We start from the raw sequence: 18037 nt of genomic DNA, 5'->3' as shown, positions 1-18037 counted from the left end.
CTTAACACTATCACATATTAACAATATTATTACAATTCATGTAATAATGTAAAAAAAAAAAAGAAAAACTTTTTAGCGGAGAGATGGACTAATGTTATTATACTCATAGTCCAACCAGCAAGTGATAGAAGAGGAAGGATCCAAAAGAAAGGTATCATTCCTTTCAAGAGTTTAGAATTCAGTCAGCAAGAAGTATGACAGCTAGGGACCAGCAATTATAATGGGCTATATCTTATTCTGCCAAGATAGAGGGAATATTGTCCACAATAAAATCAGAGGGACAGCTGTCAAATTGGGAAAATTTGAGTAATACAAGGTGATTTCTCAATAAACCTGTCATAGTTTATTTACAAACATAGACAAACTATGATGAAAGTAAGTACTGCTAAACCCTCCTGTGTTGATATAACAGTCATGTTGTGTTGTTTAGCTGCAGTGTTGGTTTTGTCTCTATTCTAAATCAACAGAGTTAGAAAAGTTTTGGAATAGGTTGAACTTGATGGCCTTTTTTCAGTCATAGTAACTATTTTACTATGGATTCCTATGTGACACTTCCCTTGTTATATCAGACAGAGATTATTTTTTAAAGCTTTACCGGGATTCTGTCAGAAAAAAAATATATATATAGCAGTTGCAACTGCCAACTTTTGGGACTTTCACTTTTATCTTTGCTTCACTACTTAAAGTAGCCTTTCGCAACCTTTTACAGCGACTGTACTTCCAAGTGCACTTTCAGTGCAATTTCAAGTGCAGTGCAAAGTGGGTTTGCCTTTTGTAAATAACCCCCAATGTATCTCTTGTTCTTTAGCAAAGGAATGAACTTCCGTCTGTAAATGAGGTCAGTTTAACCACTTAAAGACTAAACCTTTTTGACACTTACTGCTTACAAGTTAAAATCTGTGGGCCAGATTCTCAGTGGAGATACGACGGCGTATCTCCAGATACGCTGTCGTATCTCTGCGTTGTGCCGTTGTATCTATGCGCCTGATTCTTAGAATCAGTTACGCATAGATATATATTAGATCCGACAGGCGTAAGTCTCTTACGCCGTCGGATCGTAACTGCAAATTTACGCTGGGGCGTGTACGCGGCGATTAACGCGTCGAAATATGTAAATCAGCTAGATACACGAATTCACGAACGTACACCGGTCGACGCAGTAAAGTTACGCCGTTTACGTTAGGCTTTTCCCGGCGTATAGTTACCCCTGCTATATAGTGGCGTACCAATGTTAAGTATGGCCGTCGTTCCTGCGTCAAAATTTGAAAAAGTTACGTCGTTTGCGTAAGTCGTCCGTGAATGAGGCTGGACGTCATTTACGTTCACGTCGAAACCAATGACGTCCTTGCGGCATACTTTGGAGCAATGCACACTGGGAAATTCCACGGACGGCGCATGCGCCGTTCGGGAAAAACGTCAATCACGTCGGGTCACAGTACATTTACATAAAACACGCACCCTGATCCAAATTTGAATTAGGTGGGCTTACGCCGGCCGATTTACGATACAACGCCACAACTTACGGTGCAAGTGCTTTGAGAATACAGCACTTGCCCGTCTAAGTTGCAGAGGCGTAACGTAAATCGAATACGTTACGCCGCCGCAAAGATAAGCAATCGTACGTGAATCTGGCACAGAAATTGTATCTGTATTAGTTAGAACCCACAAACATTATATATATATTTTTTTAGCAGAAACTCTAGAGAATGAAATGGCGGATGTTGCAATATTTTATGTCACGCTGTATCTGCGCAGCGGTCTTTCAAAAGCAATTTTTTTAGGAAAAAAATATACTTCAATGAATAATATAAAAAAAAAAAAAGAATACAGTAAAGTTAGCTCAATTTTTTTGTATAATGTAAAAGATGATGTTACACAATGAGAATCATAATCTTTATTCTTAGCAAAAAAAAAAATGTGATTTTCATTTAATCCAGAATTGTGCAGCTATAACTTACTTTAACTTAACTAATTAAACTTACTTAAATGTAATGGGGCACTACACTGACCACCAATGTAAGGGGCATTCTTCCCACTGTGCCAAATGTTATGGGGCCTACTTCCCACTGTGCCAGTGCAATGGGGCACAGTGCTGACTGCCAGTGTAAGGGGTGTTCTCCCCACCCACCCATGTAACTGGGCATTCTTTTTAAGGACCACTAGTGGTTTGGTGCAGTTAATGTACTGCAAATAAAAATAATTTTATTAGGGGTTCACTTCAATAGCAGCTTCTATAAACTATTCCCTTTAAATTTTAACTGACACCAAGGATGCACTCACACAAGTTATGAGCACTGTCCAGCCCTTTGGGCCTGTTTGCGTAGTGTGATTTCTCCAAACTGTGCCCAGGGCCAGTTAACCAAAACAAACCCAGAACCACTTGGAACATGTGGTCCCAGATGTGGTTCACTTTGATCTGGTACAGTTTTCTGCAGTGTGAGTGTGAACATGCCAGAGTACATTTCTCTCCAAAGAGAACTGTGTAATGAAACAGGGATTGATGGTCTGGTTAGCAAGGGAGTGTGCCCAGGATAACTTGTAAGTGCTCCCCGACCACTTCCTTACAACCCAGTGTGAGTGCAAACCAGCGAGGGAGTAGGGAGGGGGACAAGTGGACCCTGGCACAGTTCACTTAAAACTCCCAGTATGGGTGCACCCCATATCACAACAGAGGCTGGCATTTTATCAGCTGGGCCACTATTAAAATTAAATTCTCAGAGGTGTGGCTTGGCTCCAATCTAAGATGGAAGCCTAGACCAAGAGCTCCGGTGTGTTGAAGCACTATTTCTGCTTATCTGGGCACCTTCCACTCTCAGCATGATGATGAAGCCAGGCTGGAGTACGTCTGCAAGTCGAGCACCGTGGAAAGCAGGAACCCGGCTGAGCAAGAACATCCCAGCTTTGTTCTGAACAAGACCTGCGGCCTCCACCTCCACCCTGCCCGATTCCATAGCAGCGACTCCGAACCGACAGTGGGGGTGAGTGAATGTTAGGGGAAACCTCATCACCTCTCCCTAGTCTCCTAGACCTCCACACTTTAGCGACCAACATCATATCTACCCTCTTTATTACAACGATTTCACACTTCTGTCTCAAACTTGTGTTGGCAATGCAGAAGGGTGTAGAAACTATGATAGATAATTGGTGGGCGTGTCTCAACCTTCAGCCTTTATGGAAACTCATACACAACATTACTACTAAAGTCACCACCTATAAGCTGGATTTTACTCCAGCGCAATTCTTGATTCATCATTCCATTTTACCTAGAAAAGGTTACAATAAATCTTTGCCGATGTACATGGTTGATGCAATGCGTATCTTGCTATTGGCACAATATTCCCATGATACGCGAGTGGTTCCGCAGGATTAATAACATGAGAGACATGGAGGAGCTGATACACATCTTACAAGACAGGGGGGCAGATTCATCAAGAGATACGACGGCGGATCTCCTGATCCGCCGTCGTATCTCTGAGATCCACCGTCGTATCTGTGTGAGCCAACGGTCTGATCTATGAGGCTGATTCATAGAATCAGATTCCTCATAGATCTCCCTTAGATCCGACTGGTGTAAGTGACTTACACCAGTCGAATCTTAGGCTGCAATCTACCGCCGGCCGCTAGGTGTCATCGCTTTTTTTTACGCATCGGATATGCAAATGAGTAGAACCGCCGATTCAAGTCCGTACGCCCGCCCGTCGCTTTTTTTTAACGTCGTTTGCGTTCGGCTTTTTCCGGCGGATAGCTACCCCTGCTATATGAGGGGTAGCTAATGTTAAGTATGGCCGTCGTTCCCGCGCCAAAATTCAAATTTTTACGTCGTTTGCGTAAGTCGATCAGGAATATGGATGGCCGCAATTGACGTACCCGCCGCTAACAATGACGTCTTAGCGATGTCATTTGGAGCATGCGCACTGGGAAATTTCACCGGCGGCGCATGCGCAGTTAAATCGGCGCGGGAACGCGCCTGATTTAAATTGTACACTCCCCCTAGCCGCGGAATTTGCATTCCGCCGGGGGAGTTACGATCCGACGATGCAATTTTAGAGGTAAGTGCTTGATGAATACTGCACTAGCCTCGCTAAATTGCACCGGCGGATCGTAAAACACGTAGATCGAGCGGATCTAAAGATCCGCTGATCTACATAAATCTGGCCCAGGATGTCTAAGTTCACTGCCACTTGGTTTTGTTGGCTAGACCTTTAAGCCTGGTACACATGATTGGATTTTATGCGGACAAAGCGTAGGACTTTTGTCCGAAGGGCGTTGGCCGTGAACTTGTATTCCATACAAACGGCAAAGAATTTTTGGCCAACAAACACAAAACTACATGTTTTTTCAGCTCTTTAGCGCCACCCTTTGGGCAACTTCTGCTAATGTTGTGTTAGGGTTAGCATTGCTTCTGAGCATGCGTGTTTGTACTTTGGATTTTTGTCCGACGGATTTGTGTACGCACAATTGGAAAATCTGACAAGACACAATTGTTGTTGGAAAAATTTAAAGCATGCTATCCCACATTTGTTGGGGGAAAATCCAAAACAATTGTCCGATGGAGCATACAAACGATCAGATTATCCGACAACATCCTGCCATCACACAATTCCCGTCGGAAAGTCCAATCGTGTGTACGGGCTTAAAGACTACTGCTGCTTATAGGGCTCACCTATAAGGCCCTGTACACACGGTCGGTTTGGTCCGATGAGAATGAACCGAAGTTCATTTTCATCGGACCAAACCGACCGTGTGTATAGGCTATCGGTCTGGTTTCCTTCGGTCCAAAATGTCTAAACATGCTTTAAAACCGAACCGATGGACCGCTACCCCATCGGACCAAACCGATGGTTAGTACAGAAAAGCATCGGTTCAAAACCTGCGCATGCTCAGAATAAAGTCGACGCATGCTTGGAAGCATTCAAATTCGTTTTATTCAGCATGTCGCGTGTTTGACGTCACCGCATTCTGACCCGATCGGATTTTGGGCTGATGGTGTGTACACATATCAGGCCGTACAGCCACTTCAGAGGTGACCGATGAAAACGGTCCGACGGGCCAGTCATATCGGTTTGGTCCGTTTGTGTGTACAGGGCCTAAGGGTAAGGCTGAGACTTGGGCCTATAATGGTACTGTGTCTGGGTCTATGGATCACTTGATTCAGTTGGTGGTGTCTTCTTTCACACGCCCCCTACCCCGTTTTTAGGGGTGGAGTGCGAGAGAAGAAGCTGATGGTCTTTCCCTCCTTATATCCGATATTCAACCACTGCCCCCACCAACCCTGTTCTTTTGCTGTTTTGTTTTTTCTCTTCCTCTCCCTTTTTCTTCCTTTTGCCCTTTCCACTTTCTTTTCCTTTCCTTGTTTCTCTTTTGCTTCCCATCCTGACCCCTTTTGTGTTATATATTCTTACGCTCTTATTTTTCCTGTAAGTAGTTTTTGCCTGGTTCATTATTGGGGAGCTACTTGGTAAGGACATAGCAAACGTTGATGGGCGATGCTCCTCAGTCTTGTATTACTTGTTTTCTTAGTGAACTTGCCTTAATGTTTCTCATGTTTATCAGGAGATTGTCTATTTCTCTTGTTAATAAGACCTAGTAATGCTCCACCCCTTTTTGTTTGTCAATGTTAACCTTTCCTTTATGCAAGTTCCATGTTTGTCTTACTCACTGTTATTATTTCTACTTTTGATGCCCAATATATGCAGTTACTCTAAAAAAAAAAACATTTATGAAAAAAAATATATATATATAATGTAATTCTCAGGAAAGAAACATGGGAGCTGTGACTGTTGTCTTGCTTTTGTTGGTGCAAGCTGCAGGGCTGTCATCTTTATCCTTCATTCACTACTGAGTCACAGACCTTGACAAACTGTGTTTGAACAGTTTATAAGCACATGCTTTTTATCTGTCAGTGAACCAATAAGTAGTCAAATGAGGATAAAGATGAAAGCTTCCAAACTTGCACACTGAAAAAAGTCAGAAATGGAACTGCCATATTTATATCCTGACAGATTCCATTTAAGTCTCTTCTATAAAATGAATTACTGGATGCGGCCAACTACTAGGGAGTACAGTAAATAGGCTGAGAATTGGGTCAAAAAAAAAAAAAAAGTTTCCTGATTTGTCCACCTAGGAGTGCTAGGCAGACTAACAATTTGATGCTTTTATTACATAGATCACTATGTTGTCAAAATGATTATGCAAATTACTTTGATGTCAATGAAAGGAATCTCAGAATAATCTTCTCAGAAAGATACATTTGATGTTGGTGGCAGAGAAAGGAGAGTGAGAACCTTAGTAACATGTACAACCTGACAGCAGGTCACGAGGAAGAGAGTGAAAGTCAAAAAATATTGATTACGGTTATATTTGAATGCAAACTTATGTGAATAAGAAATACCACTAACGAACTGCTAACAGTCAGCTTTCGACCTGCTACGAAGGTTTGAAACCGATTGCTGGCTCAGAAGTAACTTCAGTAAGAACATATTACTAAATACATAAGCTCCTCAATTTTTCAACAATGTCGAAGTGATATTCAGTGATCTGCAATATTTGATACATAAACTATCACATATCCACATATACATTATTTTGGTTTCAGGTTAAAGAATTATAACGTAATACAGTATTTCTGAACAAAATAAAAAAACAATCATATAGTAACTACTATGGACATATTTACTGGTTGTATTCTGTTGGAAGATGATAAGTGAGAAACGGATATTGAAATCTTCATATTTCAAACAGTAGATCCTTTTTTGGAATTTGTTAGTTACACATTATTTTGGTGGCGTTCACCGTGGTGCATTGTGGTTTGGGTACAGTGCGATTGTGCTTTTTTTTTTTTACACAGTATAAGGCCTGTATCACACACCTGTGCATTTTTTGTGCTTTTAGCATTTTGCAGATTTGTACTACAGAACATTTTCCATAGGAAACCATGTTAAATGGACTGTAGTGCAAATCTACAAAATGCAAAAAGCACTGAAATGCATACAGTGCATTGAAGAAGTATTCACACCCTTTGAAATGTTCCACATTTTGTAATGTTACAACCAAAAATGTAAATATATTTTATTGGGATTTTATGTAATAGACCAACACAAAGTGGCACATAATTTTGAAGTGGAAGGAAAACTATAAATACTTTTCAATATTTTTTTTACAAATAAATATGTGAAAAGTATGGCGTGCATTTGTATTCAGCCCCCTTTACTCTGATACTGCAAACCAAAATCTAGTGGAACCAATTGCCTTCAGAAGTCACCTGTGTGTAATTTAAGCTCAGTATAAATGCAGCTGTTCTGTGAAGCCCTCAGTGGTATGCAAGAGAACCTTTGTGAACAAACAGCATCATGAAGGCCAAGGAATACACCAGACAGGTCAGGGATAAGGCTGTGGAGAAGTTTAAAGCAGGGTTCGGTTGTAAAACAAATATCCCAAGCTTTGAACATTTCACAGAGCACTGTTTAATCCACCATCCAAAAATTGAAAAAGTAGGGCACAACTGCAAACCTAGCAAGACATGCCCGCCCACCTAAACTGACAGACCGGGCAATGAGAGCATTAATCAGAGAAGCAGCCAAGAGGCCCATGGTAACTCTGGAGGAGATGCAGAGATCCACAGCTCAGGTGGGAGAATCTGTTCACAGGATAACTATTACTTTTGCACACCACAAATCTGGCCTTTATGGAAGAGAGGCAAAAAGAACAGCCTTGTTGAAAGAAAGTGAAAAGAATTCCTGTTTGCAGTTTGCGAGACACCATGTAGGAGACACAGCAAACATGTGGAAGAAGGTGCTCTGGTCAGATGAGACCAAAATTTAACTTTTTGGCGTAAAAGCAAAACACTATGTGTGGCGAAAAACTAACATTGCACATCACTCTGAACACACAATCCCACCGTGAAACATGGTGGTGACAGCATCATGTTGTGGGGATGATTTTCTTTAGCAGGGACAGGGAAGCTGGTCAGAGTTGATGGGAAGATGGATGGAGCCAAATACAGGGCAATCTTAGAAGAAATGAGAATCTGTGGCAAGACTTGAAAAATTCTGTTCACAGATGCTCTCCATCCAATCTAACAGAGCTAAGAATGGGAAACATGTCACTCTCTAGATGTGCAAAGCTCATAGAGATATCCCCAAAAAGACTTGTAGCTGCAATTGCAATGAAAGATGGTTCTACAAAGTATTGACTCAGGGGGCTGAATACAAATGCACGCCACACTTTTCACATAATTGTAAAAAAAAATACTTTAAAAACCATTTATCATTTTCCTTACACTTCACAATGATGTGCCACTTTGTGTTGGTCTATCACATAAATCCCAATAAAATGCATTTACGTTTTTGGTTGTAACGTGAAAAAATGTGAAAAATTTCAAGGGGTTTGAATACTTTTTCAAGGCACCGTAGGTGCGAACCAGGCCTTAGGTGGGACCCTGTTCTATGAGACCATATATTTGCATGAAAGCGTATTAAAGTCCTGCATGCTGCAACTTCAGAAAATGCACAGTCTAATAGAAGTCAATAAGATTGCACCTAAAACCTCATGTAAAATTCACATACAATCACCCTGCTCCCAAACCGCAGTGCACTAATGTGAACCCGGCCTTGATTTTTACAACTAAAAACAAATATACTGTGGGGTAGATTCAGATAGAATTGACGCCGGCGTGTCCATAGATACGCAGCGTAAATTCAAATCTGCGCCGGCGCATCTACTTTCTGTATTCAGAAAGCTAGATACGCCGACATTAGCCTAAGATACAACTGGCATAAGTCTCTTACGCCATCGTATCTTAGGGTGCATTCTCACGCTGGCCGCTAGGTGGCGCTCCCGTAGTTTTCAGCGTAGAGTATGCAAATTACCTACTTACGCTGATTCACAAACGTACGTGCGCCCGGCGGTAGTTTTTTACGTCGTTTGCGTAACTCGTTTTCGTCGTAGCGTTGCTCCTGCTATTAGGAGGCGCAGCCAATGTTAAGTATGGACGTCGTTCCCGCGTCAAAATGTTTAAATTTTACGTCGTTTGCGTAACTCGTCCGTGAATGGGGCTGGACGCCATTTACGTTCACGTCGAAACCAATGACGTCCTTGTGACGTCATTTAGCGCAATGAATGTCGGGACATTTTAGGGACGGCGCATGCACAGTACGTCCGGCGCGGGAACGCGCCTAATTTAAATGATCCACACCCCCTACCAGGATCATTTGGTTTAGGATTACATATAGTGAGGGTCTCCAGGTTTGCTTAAAAGTGACATTGTTCACCTTTACAAAGTTATATTCGGCTCTATTAAAAAGGTCATACACTTATTCAACTTTACTGGAATGGTAATTCCTCAAATATCTGATGACATTTTAATGTTTAATACTGAACTAAAGTCTCAAATATTCTGAAGCACAGCTTGAAAGGGTGTAGGATGTTAGGTCAGTGTAAGAAGGTCATCTATATCTCAAATTTGAAGGTAAAAAAAGGTTTGATAGGAAAATACTAGCCCTGAAGTGGGTGACTGCTAATCTGTCAACTGCAGAGATGTGGAAATCTGAACTGAATAGATGTATTCTATTTGAAAAATGTATGTACCTTCTTTGAAACACAAAGTGTAAATCTGATGCATTATGGTCTGTGATAGATACGTGTGATATATTCCTCCATTGTTTACTCATGAACATGTAGCTTTTAATGCTACCTGTGGTCAAAATGATTTCTTATGGACTCCCACCGACCAGGTGGTAAATTCTTCTGTGGATGGGACTTCACGTGTTCAGTGCTGTATTTTAGTCCTGCTTTATTTCTCTTATTCTTCCTTTGTTTATCTGTCCTGTGTGACAATGGGGGTTATTTATGAAAGGCAAATCCACTTTGCACTTGGAAGTGCAGTCGCTGTAAATCTGAGGGGTAGATCTGAAATGAGGGGAAGCTCTGCTGATTTTATTATCCAATCATGTGCAAGCTAAAATGTTGTTTTTTATTTTCGTTGCATGTCCCATTTTGTATCTACAGCGATTGCACTTCCAAGTGCACTTTCAGTGCAATTTCATGTGCACTTTTTTATTTTCCTTGCATGTCCCCCTCAGATCTACAGCAATTGCACTTCCAAGTGCACTTTCAGGGCAAAGTGTATTGGTCTTTAGTAAATAACCCCCAATGTGTTTATGTGTTACTTTGCAAAATGAAAAACTTCTTTATCTTAAAATAAAATCAGATAAAAAAAAAAGATGAGAAATTAAAGGATAACTTAGATGTGTGGTAATAAAATTAATATAACACCAAAGGCACACGTGGCTTAAGTGTTAGCACTTTCTTTTTAGCACTGGGGTCCTCGTTCGAATCTTGGCCAGGACCCTGCATGTACTTCGCATGTTCTTCTTGTGTTTGTGTGGGTCCTCCAAGTCCTCCAGTTTTTTCCCACAATTCAAAAACATGCTACTAGGTTAATTTGCTTCATTAAAGGCAAGGACTGATGTGGATTTAAATACCGTATTTATCGGGGTATTGCGCGCTCCGGGGTATAGCGCGCATCCCTAATGTGGACCCGCAATTCCTGTAAAAAAAACATTTTAGTACTTACAGTTTTGTTGTCTTGCACGGCATCTATCGGCGGCCTCGTCGGGTCCGGCGTCCGTCTGCGGCTTCGGTGGTGTCCTCCCGGCTTCTCCCGCGTTGTCTCCCCGTCGAATCGCCGCTTCCCGCGCTCAGTTTGAACACCTCCGCCGACATATACCGAGTGCAGTACACTCGGCTACATTCACCCAGGCTCGGCTTCGCTCGTGCTCACAGTCTGTGACGTTTATGCGTGAGCACGAGCGAAGCCGAGCCTGGCCGAATGTAGCTGAGTGTACTGCACTCGGTATATGTCGGCGCAGGCATTCAAACTGAGCGCGGGAAGCGGGTATCGGCGTATATCGCGCACCCACGATTTTCCCCTTATTTTAAGGGGAAAAAAGTGCTCGGTATATGCCGATAAATATGGTAGTCAGCATTATATACAATTTTTTTAAACGTATGTCCCATTGGGGAGATTTTGCTTAATTCCTGTCCAAGAAGAGGTTAGTTGTCTCTTTAAAGTGAGGGAAATGCACTTCTAGGCATTTGTCACTGCAAAAAGTATCCCAATAGGAAGATACTGTATCCAGCACTATCTTTGCACCCCGCAGAGGCTTATGAATTTAAACTGAATGCACCCTCACCTGTTCTTCACTACACATCCTTATGTAACTTTGCAGCTAAACACTTTAGGAAATGTTTTAAACCTCATGTTTGGGAACATTTTGTAAGTTTCAATTATTATAATAATATTAATAATCTTTCAATCAATTACATTTGAAGATTTATTTTGATGAATGTGACCCAGTGTCTCATTTAAGTATGATTTTCGTGTTCTAGAACTTAATGTCCCCACTTGAATATAAAGAGTTTTAACATAAATGTGGATATCCTGTCACTTTCGGTCTCTGGAAAAATGGTTAGCAGGACAAACAGAGAGGGTGAATCTCCTCAGCAGTGACAGTGATGTTTTAGCCCCCACCCCCTTCCCCCCGGGCCGGATTAACGTAGGAGCTATTGGAGATGCAACACCAGGCCCCTACCATAATATTGGCCCAATACATTGATTATAGACACAATTACTAGCCGTCAACCCCTACTTGCAGATGCCAGAAAGCTGAATTATAGGCTCAATACAGACAGTGAGTCGGCCGGCGGCCGCTACATACATTACCTTGCAGAATGGCATTTTACGCCACAGTACAAGTGCGCCGAGACTGAGCACGTTCCTCCCCTTGGAGTCCAGCACACTTCCCTGTCAGGTGGAGCTTGACGTCCTGGCTGGCGTAACATCATCCAGAGGCCGGCCGAGAGGCTTGATGGGAAAGGAGTGTGGGCAGCGCCACTGCGAGCAAGGCGGATGCACTATGCAGCAACTGCAAGTAAGCTCTGCATGGGGCTGGGGAAGTCAGGCAGATAAGTTGATCTCCTTTTGTGAAGCTCAGTGTACTTGCTGAAGTGGGTTAACTCTTGGATAGGGTAGGGGGGCGGCTATCAGTGCCGCCTATCAGTGCCCATTAGTGCAGCTCACCAGTGCCACCTATCAGTGCAGCTGATCAGTGCCACCTATCAGTACCAATGCCAGCAATCAGTGCAGCTCATCAGTGTCACCTATTAGTCCAGCTCATCAGTGCCAACTATCAGTGCAGCTCATCGGTGCTGCATATTAGTGCTACCTTATCAGTGCCCATAAGTGACATTTCTTTTCTAGTTTTCAAGTAGAGAAGAAAGTAGAAAACTAGAAAAAAAAGGCATGCACTTTCAATTATGTGAATATGTGTATTGTATATACAGGGTACTTGTAAAAATGGAAAGAGTTTTATTCCACCACCAAAATGTACTGTAAATAAGGGGGGGGAGGTTCTCTACTAAGTAAGCTTTAAAAAATGCCTACGGTTTTCTTTTACTAACGTTGTACATCATTTTAAATGATAAGCAGAGTAAATACCCTTTTCTTAAGCTGGCCACACCCTGTTAGATTTTTGTTTTTTTTCATTCAGCTAGATTTTTATACTAAAATTCTGAAATACTACCTTAATATAAATCATGTATAATAATAATAATAATAATAATAATACTAATAATAATAATAATACTAATAATAATAATAATACTTACTTGAGGATTTATTTAAGAAAAATAAACACCTGACACTTACTGACACAATTTGGTACTAGGCCAGGCCCCAAAAGAAGGGAGGATTAACAAACATACTTATACAATTAATAAGACAATAATGTTACTGTAAGAGATATGGTTAAACAAGTGCAGTATCCTGATTAACAGTAATTAAAAGAACTGAACAGCATCTATCTAGCAACAGTATACTGTATAGAGACAGTCTTTATCCTATTACCAGTCCAAGTTTTGTCACACTGGTCAGTGAATGAGAAAAGTAGAAAACATTTGCCTCCAAAGTCTGAGCCCTTGAAGAAAGAACAACAGTTCCCAGGGAACAAAAGATTACCTTGTGCAATGTTAACACCCAGGGTGTTTCCTCTTCTGGGTCTCTGTGCAAGCATGTACAGTTAACGAGTCTGCCACTAAGTGGCTCTGTCCCAAAATAGTGTGTAAAGAGGAATTATGTAAGTAGGTGTAGTGATGTAATGGGTGTAGTCATTGCCCATATAAAAGCCATGATGGGAGGGGCTCTGGTGAGTTTTGGGCATGGGAGCTAAACACCCCACACACCTGCAGATGTAGTCAGCTTTGGTAAAGGCCCTATACAGGGCAGAAGGAAAGGGTGAGAGCAGCCTACACCCAGCTGTAGTCTTCTTGTCTCACGAAATATGGTCTATATAGACTGGGAACATGGTCTAACTGAACTGTGAGTGTAATGCAAAAGGCCTCTTGGATGAGGCTAAGTGTTCTCTGGCGTGAGTAATAATCCACCTTGGGTTCCTGGGAGAAGTGTACAGATTCTGGAGGTGCAGCTGCAGCAGTCCTGTCTCTGGAATGATAGGAAGGGAGTCGTGTGAGCTGGGTGCATAAAGCCTAATGGGCAAGTCAGAGCCTTCTGAGTGAGTACTGATGACCCAGGGGGTAAGAGTGTGACATTAGGATGCTAGGTTTCCAACACAGTGATTCTCCCGAGAAGAGGGATAGTAAGGTAAGATGGCTTATCATTGATGTGCAGCATATGGCTTTCACATTTGACTGCTGCAGACTGTCCACTTTATGTGATTGGTGAAGTAGGCCAAGCGACACCAGAAAGTATGTTGATGTGATGAGTCACTGCCCTATTTGAAGAACAACAGTAAACTTCGGAAACTATGACTTTGTGCTGACATTCCTTTCTTTAGAATAGGTAGCCTACTAGCCAGGGATGTTGCAGAAAGACCTATGGTAAGCAGTGGTAAGCAGTTGGGCACAATATGGCAGAGGCTTCGGGCTATAGCAATTTGTCCTATGCAAGAAAAAGCGAGGAGGGAGCTTGAGTAATTTTTTGCCAAAATGGGACAATAAGAAGCCCCCTAAATCCTGACATGTGATTCAGTAAAAGTCAAGTTCAAGTTAGGCAGGGATGTAATTGGAAAGAAGTAAATATGATCATTCTATCATCATGGGAAATGTAGTCCCTTAAGAGTGGCGGCCCCAACGTGTCCACAGACAGAATGATAAAGCCCCCAGCATGCAAGCACTCTGCTGGGGGGGGGGGATTACAAGAGGAAAAAAGAGAATACTGTGCTCATGCTGGGGGAAACCAGAGAGAGAGCCACGGTGTGCCCGCACAACCAGAGAGCCACATTGTAAATGCAACAACCAGAGAGCCACGCTTTACCCACACCAACCAGAGAGCCATGCTGTACCCGCACCAACCAGAGAGCCACGCTGTACCCGCACCAACCAAAGAGCCACGCTGTACCCGCACCAACCAGAGAGCCACGCTGTACCCGCACCAACCAGAGAGGGAGTCATGCTGTACCCGCACCAACCAGACAGGGAGTCACGCTGTACCCACACCACCAGAGAGAGCCCAGCTGTACCCACACTACCAGAGAGGGAGCCCCGCTGTACCCGCACGACCAGAGGGAGAAAGACCGAGCAGCTGTCATTGTACAGGCATGCTACACTACTGACTAGAGTCACCCCAGGCAACCCAGAGTGAGCGAACGTCCAGCCAGAGGGATACTGTTGCTGTTTCACCAGGTCTGGTAAGAGGGCCTGTTGACCATTATCCATTACTGTTCCTAGGACTGAGCCATTAGGAAGTGTCTAACCTGATATCCTCCCATCTATGCTGGGGGTAATTATTGCAGAAAATGACACCAAGTGCTGGGAGTTTTTAGTTTTTTTTTTATTATGTACATTGGTACAGATGCTAAAGTTTTTATTCTAGAAATCTGCAATAATGTGGGGGTTATTGTTTTTGTTACTGACACCAATGCTGGCGATTTTTATTGCGGAAACTGACAGCAAAGCTGGAGATTGTTATTGCAGAAACTGGCACTGATCCTGGGGGTTGTTATTTCCTTGGGGGGGCCTCCATTTTTTATGATATTGTTATTCAAAGTTGCTTGTTGCTTGATAGTTGGATCAGGTTTCTCAAACCTTTGCATGCCTGCGCTTTATGTGATAATGACTAAGCCCCTCCCCTTCATGACATTGTCAAAAGGGGACCAAGCATGTATGACCTTAAAATGATGCCCCCCCTGAAAAAATTTCAGCGGACGCCCATGGCCCTATAGTACAGTTTGATCCCACCAGGCATCCAAATCACACTTTCCCAGGGAGAAGGTTCACTGTCTCCTTGCGTCTCTGAGTTCTCACCCAAGTTCTTGTTCTGAGTTCTTGTGGTCAGCTATGGCAGGGATCCAATCCATCAGCAGCTGTCTTTTTCCACTCCTCTCAACCCTCAGACTATCCTCTCTATTTTCTTCCTAGCAACCTGCCGACCACACTTCTCTTTGCTTTGTTGCATCAGCCAATTACTGTCCTCCAGGCTGCTCCAGACCAAGCCAAGATGGCTACCCCTGCACTGGAGGCACTTCATTTATGAGTATTGCAAAGTAGTCTCCTTCTGTATTAATAAATATTCTGTTTAAACCTGTCCACATTGCAGAAGGATAATGTAACAGCAACAAAGTTAGAAGTTGCACAGCAGTTATTAGCTACATTCCAGGTTGCACCAGTATGATGTACAACTCATTAAATTATTATTTTATGACAGAATACATACCTTTATTAAATGTTTTATTTAAGAATGGGAAAATTGTGTGTAAGATACTTACAATACATAAAAGCAAAAAGCAGAAGGCTCTATGAACAAGAGGAAGTGCTCATTGTACTTAAAGACTGCAGGGACATATATAGGTGGATTCAAGTAGCCCATCGCATCTTTGAGGCACAGTAGCGTATCGTATATACACTACACCGCCGTAAGTTAGCTAGGCAAGTACTGTATTCACAAAGTACTTGCCTGCTAAGTTACGGCGGCGTAGCGTAAATGCGGCCGGCGAAAGCGCACCTAATTCAAATTAGACTGAGGGGGCGTGTTTTATGTTAATGGGGGGTGACCTGACGTGATTGATGTTTTTTTACGAACGGCACATGCGCCGTCCGTGTACATATCCCAGTGTGCATTGCGGTAAAGTACGGCGCAAGGACATGTTGGTTTCGACGTGGACGTAAATTACGTCCAGCCCTATTCACGGATGACTTACGCAAACGACGTAAAATTTTCAAATTTCGACGCGGGAACGACGGCCATACTTAACATTACTAGTCCAACTATTTGATGGAATAACTTTACGCCTGAAAATGCCTTACGTAAACGGCGTATCTTTACTGCGACGGGCGGACGTACGTTCGTGAATAGGCGTATCTAGTGATTTACATATTCTACGCCGAACGCAATGGAAGCGTCACCTAGCGGCCAGCCGAAACATTGCACCCTAAGATACGATGGCGCAAGCCGTCGTATCTTAGATAGGTTTAAGTGTATCTCTGTTTGAGAATACACTTAAACTTAGGACGGCGCAGATTCCAAGTTAGGTCGGCGTATCAACCGATACGCCGGCCTAACTATGTGAATCTAGCTAATAAACTGTATGATTTCTTTCTCAGCAGTGCCTCAGAATAGAATCCTTGACTATTCTTAACTGGTCCATACAAAGTATCTCACAAAAGTGAGTACACCCCTCACAGTTTTGTAAATATTTTATTATATCTTTTCATGTGACAACACTAAAGAAATGACACCTTGCTACAATAGTAAAATAGTGAGTGTACAGCTTATATAACAGTGTAAATTTTCTGTCCCCTCAAAATAACAACACAGCCATTAATGTCTTAACCACTGACAAACAAAAGTGAGTATACTCCTAAGTGAAAATGTCTAAATTGGGCCCAAAGTGTCAATATTTTCTGTGGCCACCATTATTTTCCAGTACTGCCTTAACCCTCTGTGGCATGGAGTTCCACCCCTCCATGACAACATCACGGAGCTGGTGGATGTTAGAGACATTGCGCTCCTCCACCTTCCGTTTAAGGATGACTCACAGATGATTGATAGGGTTTACGTCTGGAGACATGCTTGGCCAGTCCATCACTTTTACCCTCAGCTTATATAGCAAGGCAGTGATTGTCTTGGAGGTGTGTTTGGGGTTGTTATGTTGGAATACTGCCCTGCGGCCCAGTCTCCGAAGGGAAGGGGTCATGCTCTGCTTCAGTATGTCACAGTACATGTTGGCATTCATGGTTCCCTCAATGAACTGTAGCTCCCCAGGGCCAGCAGCACTCATGCATCCCCAGACCATGACACTCCCACCACCATGCTTGACTGTAGGCAAGACACACTTGTCGTTGTACTATACTTATCACCTGGTTGCCACCACACATGCCTTACACCATCTGAACCAAATACGTTTATCTTGGTCTCAACAGACCACACGCTACGTACGTCATTTGCGGCCCTGCTGTTTGTCGGTTCCTGTGAGGTGGGAGGCGGTGGGAGCACGGCAGATCCCCAGACTACCGATTAGAGCCAGCAGCCCCAGTGCCGGGATAGGCAATTTTAAATGTGAGTAGCCATTTGGCTAAGTTTTATCTTTGCTCATTTTTTAATAAACAAAATTACGCTATGGATGTTTCCATTGTTATTTCATATCCGGCCGAGACCTTTAAGAAGTAAGTCGCCTAATATCTCCATTTCAGCCTATGTGAGCAGGCATTATCCTGCATAAGCTCTCATTGACTCTCTTTTTGAGTAAAGGAGTCAATGTGCTCTGGTAAGCAGATTACTTATCCAGTCACTTTGGGTGTTTATTCAAGTTTGGTGAAGGATCACTCCTCTATCAGTATATCACAGCAAGCACAGAATGGACGTTTGGTGTTTTATGGACTTTGATTTATTATCATAATATTTTTTTGTGCTTAAGATTGGGACTGAATATTATTTGCACTAATTGATATTTCACAATATTTTTTAATCATATGTTGTTTGATAATGTTTTGTGCACATTTGTTTATTTGATAAGGATTAGTGAGT

At 42.6% G+C, this 18037-nt stretch overlaps 1 protein-coding gene across 1 annotated transcript in view; it reads right to left on the bottom strand.

Annotated features, from left to right (window-relative positions):
- SLC9A9 (solute carrier family 9 member A9) overlaps nucleotides 1–18037 on the bottom strand; it is an 876572-nt gene that overhangs the window by 363572 nt on the left and 494963 nt on the right. The gene's annotated exons all lie outside the window — the stretch shown is intronic.

This window comes from Rana temporaria, chromosome 4 (assembly GCF_905171775.1).
Source record: "Rana temporaria chromosome 4, aRanTem1.1, whole genome shotgun sequence".
In the NCBI taxonomy this organism is placed as follows: Eukaryota; Metazoa; Chordata; class Amphibia; order Anura; family Ranidae; genus Rana; species Rana temporaria.
The sequence above is the reverse complement of the archived record's forward strand: the minus strand, read 5'-3'. Positions and strand labels throughout refer to the sequence as shown.